Below are 6,609 nucleotides of genomic sequence, written 5' to 3'. Positions count from 1 at the left end.
ATCCACACGCGAAGGCAGCTCCGTTATTAAGCACCACAAGCCTTCCGCTGCAATGCTGGAGTCGTTACAGCGAGAAGCGGGAAGAAGAAGGTATGAGGCTAATCAAGGGCCAGCTTAGTTAACCCCATGCCAAACAACTGTCGTGACTAACGCAGAAGAAATACAAATCCACAAGTGAACCGAAGGGTTTAGCCTTTACAATAAGGGGCTGGATGTTCTGGATATCTGCTGCCTTCATTTTTTCTTTTTCCGTATACTTAAACTAGCGATATTCACATGTTGAGGAATTAGAAATGGCAATTAGCGAAAAATAGAATGAGCACATGCGCCCTGCTATGCATCAGGGTTGTTTTTTCGAAATTATGTCAAAACGACAAATGAAGTGTATCGCATGTTGGCGAGGTAGAGAGATCGAGAGAGAGAGAGAGAGAGAGAGAAGAGATAAACGCCCGATGGCAAGGTCGTTTTGACATGCTCATTATGCCACGTTTTGGTTGAGTTACAGCTAGAAGGTCTCCCCGGGCCCTCCAGGGCCCTGGATAAGCAGGCTGAGGAGGAGGTGGACCGGGGCGGACACAACACAGATTATATTCTCCAAGGGCAACGAGCTCCAGACAACTCCCACTTATGACCCTGCTGCACCAGCTCAACAATGTGAACCCGGCAAGACAGGTACAAACCCGGGAAAAGTGGTCAGAGGGTTGACTCTCACCGGGGCCGGAAGGGTCTGGGTTTGAACCCCAATGTCTGCGGTCTACCCGGAAGCATCACTGAGCAAGATGGCCGACCTTTGCTCTTTAATAACATGTAGCTAAAAAATAAGTCCCTTCGCAATAAAGTCCAAAGCAGCAAATAGTAAACAGACCACACATACATGGGAGGCTTTTCCTTTTGTGATTTATTAGTGTGACCATGCACCGTTGGATTTACTCTGTGTGGGGGGTAAACCCTCTGCGCGATAGCTCTGCCCGGTTTTGATATTTTGTCGCCTGAGCTAATGCAGGGCCGTCTTACGCTTACGAAACACTCACTCCATCAACCGCGTGACGTGTTGTTTCAGCTGCGGCTTCCACAACGTTCTGGCGAGGTTAGCCTCGAGTGCAGAGGAATGCCACCTGTAGCCCAGTGCCGTCGAGTCCTCATTCAGCCACTGGGTTCCACATCTCTAGGCTTTTTCTTTCTAAAATAAACACTTTTATACCTAAACTTCTTCGTTCAAGCCCTACTTTTTCTGTTTGTCTGAGTGAACAAAGACTGGGTGGGTTTTCGACATTACTGAAACACACAACAAAGAACATTTGGCCTATGCATCAAACTACAATTAATTAGAGTTATATTTAATATATTTTTTAGTGAGGGCATTTTGAATATGAAGCCAAGATTAATCAACAAAGTGACATAATGAAATAGAAGAGTTGTGCTTTTTGGGTTCCCGAAGTAATAGTTAATGTAGTCATCTCTAATGTCTTTGACAAACTTTGAGGTTTAAAAGTATGCTTAAAAGCATAAGGGCATAAAACAGGGACATGGGGGGTGGAATATATAACTGTATGTGCTTGTGTACAGTGCACAATTCATAAAAGTAATAAAAACAATAGAGCAATAGATCTGTTCTACAGCTCCGGGGCCACCGTACCTCCATGCCCCCCCCAAACGTTGGCTTTTGTCTGGATCTCTGGAGATAGCAACGTTAGCGTCCCCTGCGGCGGCTTGCGGCGGCAGCAGTGACTCACAGACGGGGCTCGCTCGCTCCGGTTGTCAACGGCATTATGGGTACCGAGTCTGGTGGTTTCTCTTGGGAGCCCGAGTGGTCGGCGGTACAGCGGGGGGGGGGGGGGGGGGGGGGGGGGGGGGTTGTGGAAAAACAGGGCGTGTCCAGGAGGAGCCTCTTGATGTGGGTGGGGGTGGCGGTGGAGGAGCAGCAGGACGTCAAGGGTGTCCCAGCCCAGGACTTAGATCTGTGCTCTTGTTGCAAGGCCACTGCATAGCAACGGACCCTGTGTACATTGTGATGTGCGCCCGTGGGCACATGAACACGCACGTGCAGAAATGTGATCTGGCTCGAGATATGGTTTAGTGTTTGAGTGTGTTTGAAGAAAGAATGCCTTCTTAAAATTGCAAGGCCAGCACAGAGAGCTAAGTGTACAGGAGTGTGTATGTGCTGGCACAAGCATTATACAAGCATACAATCACACACACTCCGAATGAGGATTGAAATGTTGCATCCTGTGCTAAAAGAAAGCGATATTCCTTTAAATGTTTTCTTAAATGGATAGTAAGGATTACTTGGAGCATGTTTTTTTCCTCCAAAATACAATATATAAGTGGCCCGATCTAAAATGAAAGACAATGTAGTCTCACTCATTGCTTTCCTCGTTGAGATCATGACAAACACATGTCATGTGTTTGTTTCTGTGTGTTCATCTCCTGGAAACCTCACGACACCAATGGCTTAGATCGATGTGTATCTCATGTAGCATCTCAAAGGGCCGACTCTCACAGAGTACACAACTTAAAACACCTCTAAGCCCTGCATCATCAACTGCTAAACCTCCTCCCTTCCACAGCCTTAATCCTCATGTAACATGTGCTTGTAAAGCTTAAGAGTAGAAGTTCCTTGTTAGTGTAATATGGGATTAATGTGGGTGTAACTTTGCTTAGCCTTTGGATTACAACGTTTAACTTTATTCTCCTCTCAATTATGAAGTCAGTCACACGTTGCTTGTGCAAGGTAATAGATCCCTTTGCACTCGTTTGGATTGGTCAAATTGAACAAAGCCTATTAGTCAGCCTTAAAAGTGTATTTTACATGATCAAATTGAGTTGTTATTTTTGAATGATGTTAAGTGCTTTATTATTAGTTTTAGTGAAGTGTGGCAAAGGTCTGGTAAGAAATCACATTTTACTCAGAGAAACGGTATTCACACAACAGCGATAAGGTGCATTTCACATGAGTCATCATAAAATTTTCAGTGAAATTGTGTTCTTAGAAAATAATTGCTGGAATTATGCCAAATGATCACCAATGATAGAGACAGGGCACATGAAAACAAGGCTTTCACTCTTGAAGCATAATTTAATTATGTCTTTCCCTTTTGGAGAAAATATAGAATGTTAAAACAATGATTTGATACATTGGTGATGTTTGGTATTGTCCAGCTACTCTTGAATTGTCTTACTCTTGAATATGACTGGCACACACACAGACACACAGACACACAGACACACACACACACACACACACACACACACACACACACACACACACACACACACACACACACACACACACACACACACACACACACACACACACACACACACACACACACACACACACACACACACACACACACACATATGCACACACTAACACACACATACATTCAAACTAATTTAATTAAACATCCTATCAAAATGAACACAATCCATTCAAATGAGGAGTCATCTCCAAATGGGACCAACTTGACTCCAGGGTTCAATGGGTTCTCCTTGACTTCAGGACCTGTCCTATGTCCACTTGTACCTGAGGCATGCAAAACAAAGAACAGCTGATGCATGTCTCTTGTGTTGTCCCTCCGATGGGTCCCTTCTGCTGCCTGTTCCCTTTGAGATTTAAAATTTTACCAAATTATGATAAATGTGTTTACTCTTACAGGGCTTAATTAGGCCATCCAGATTTGCCTCCCCAAAGGGTTTTAGGTTGGTAGAATCTGTGCATGTGAGTGCACATGCATGTCTTTTCAATGCTGTGTGTTTGGTCGAGTCTGGGCACATTTGGTGTGTGTGTGTGTGTGTGGTGTGTGGTGTGTGTGTGTGTGTGTGTGTGTGTGGTGTGTGTGTGTGTGAGTGAGCGTATACGTTGCTGTGTGTGCATGCCTGTGCAAGTGTGTGTGCGTTCATTTGAGTTCACATGCATGTGTGTGTTTGTGTGTGCGTTCATTTGAGTTCACATGCATGCGTGTGTGTGTGCATTGCTGTGTGTGCATGAATGTGCATATGTGTGTGTATGTGTGTGTGTGTTCTGTTGTGTGTGTTCTGCTGTGTGTGTCCTTGTCTGTGTGCATCGGGTGTCTGCACATATATATGTGTGTGTGCCTGTGTGTGTGTGTGTGTGTGTGTGTGTGTGTGTGTGTGTGTGTGTGTGTGTGTGCCTGTGTGTGCATGCTCACACGCGTCCATCCACTGGGGACATTGCGGCGGAGGAGGTGTGTGAAGCAGACAGGTGGCGCTGATGGCGTCTCTGTGATTCACTTTGCTCCTCATTTGCATACATATGACAACCATCTGGGCTAATAGCCCGCCACAACGCCTCCATCGGGCCCGCTCCCGCGCCCACATCGCGGCCGCAGCACTGACATCGCGCTCGCGGTTGCCAATAGCGACGTGCCAGCTGACGCCATCTTTCGAGCAGAGGCGATAAGGAGGGGAGTTTGCAGGCTTCATTGGACGACTGGGAGCCGTACAAGGGACCAAGCCTGGGTCAAAGCAACTGTGGGACTGTGAACCTGAAGGAATCCATTTCTAGAGAGGTTAGTCCATGATGGATGAACTTGTGGATGGGGGTGTTATACTCTTTAGAAACTTTCTAATTCAGATCTTTTTGGGGGGGAGGAATCATGTAGCTGCATCAGCAAAGTTACACTGTGTTGATTCATCTTATTTGTGGCTATATGTACACTTATACAAAGGAAAGTTTTGATTTAACATTTATGAAATGAAAACTGTTACCATCACCAAATTGTAAAAAATTACAACACTTCTACCTATAATCTGTGTCTCAATGCTTCAATTCCAACCCAGCTGGTAACACAAAGCTGGGTTGCAGCTTGTAACTGTAGCTTGCATCAGGAGTTCTTTTTTATAAAACGCTGAGCTGTCAACCTGTAAAAATAGAGTGAGCGAAAAGGTGGACATGCCAGGCAGTGATGAATTACTTTCAGGAAATTGACGTGAAATGACCCATAATGGTGCTTGAGCCAAGGCGAAACCACATACCCGGACGACAGCTCAGCTAAAGCAGGCAAAACTAAAGGTTCAACTTATTTTTCTCATCAAGAATAAAATGGTGCATTGTTTTGGCCTTGACATTGGCCATGAGAACATAAGTTGGACGAGGGGAGAGCTGGGATGAGTGGTTCATAGGATGCTTTTCCCCCTATTATTAGGTTTGAATGTTGACACATTGCAGTCAGAGGGTGAAATCAAAACTAAAGAGCAAAATTAAATTGTCGCTACTAACCCGATTTTCCTCTCTAGATTGTGATCGCTACCTTTTCATGATCAAAATAATAGCAAGAGTTACAGATATCAGATCTGCCTTTGAGTTCCTATGACTTTTCATGAGTTGAAAAGTTGAATGTTTGAAATACAAAGATAGATATAGAGAGAGAGAGAGAGAGAGAGAGAGAGAGAGAGAGAGAGAGAGAGAGAGAGAGAGAGAGAGAGAGAGAGAGAGAGAGAGAGAGAGAGAGAGAGAGAGAGAGAGAGAGAGAGAGAGAGAGAGAGAGAGAGAGAGAGAGACCAAACGTTAATGATCTTACTGTAGGCGTTGTTGCGGAAGAGACAACTAAAGGATTCACTGAGTCTCCTTGGATGGACGTGGTCTGCTTCATGGGGATCGGAAGGCCCTCAACGTAGGAGGGGTGACGTTATGGAAATAGATGGTGCGGGGAATGGCCAGTATAGAGACAGCATGGCGGCACAATGGCTAGTCTAGCTGCCTTAGGAGAACAGCCAGGTGTTAGAGTCTTGTCTGTAGGATGCTCTGTGTATTTTCTCTGTTCTCTGGTTCCCTCTCTCTGGAGGTCAGGGGCGTTGGAGATATTGTGTTTATGTCTTTAGGTGTCTGTCTCCACAACGGGCCTTCTTCATTCTAAACTTTCCCGGCCTACTGTCAACTATAGTCTAAACTTTTCTTTGAATGAATCCCATATTGTTCACATTCCAGCGTCCAATACTAGAATAACATACATTACAGTGGTCAAACCTCATCATCACATTAGGGGTAACCTGTTTGGCGTGGACGGGGAGTTTCGAACGAATTGAGAGAGGGGAAAGACGGAGAGAACTATGGAGGGCTATGAAGGGGATACGAGGGCACACCGCCAATATCAGCTCTTTTTATTTTACAGCAGAGTCCGGCCTATTTTTCTTCGATTTCCCTCCAAATCTGTGTCTCTTGGAGAGGCATTAAAGCCCCCAAACTCACTCGCCATGAAGGGTCTGTGTGTGTTTTTTTTTCTCTTCCAGGGGTCAAAGGTTGAAGCCCTTGGAGCATCAGTCTACTTCTGTTCCATCATTCGGAGAGATATGGATGAAAACTCATTAATATTTCTACTTCGGGTGTTCCCCCACCCCCCCAACATTCCTCGCTGAGGTTCCATTAATCTTGTGGTCTTTCCGTTTCATTATACACCATTTATTTTTGTTAGGTCTCTGTCTCGTCAGCAGTTGCCTGCATTAGATACAACACAACACTTAGATTAATACGACAAAGCACCACAATTAAATTCTTTACTATATTGTACCAAAAACTGAGTATAATTGGGATGAAGATTTATCCAAAATCACATTGCTGTTTTACTTACTTGATTTGCACGAAGAATC

This window comes from Gadus chalcogrammus, chromosome 18 (genome assembly GCF_026213295.1).
Source record: "Gadus chalcogrammus isolate NIFS_2021 chromosome 18, NIFS_Gcha_1.0, whole genome shotgun sequence".
Lineage (NCBI taxonomy): Eukaryota > Metazoa > Chordata > Actinopteri > Gadiformes > Gadidae > Gadus > Gadus chalcogrammus.
Note: the sequence above shows the minus strand (reverse complement) of the source record.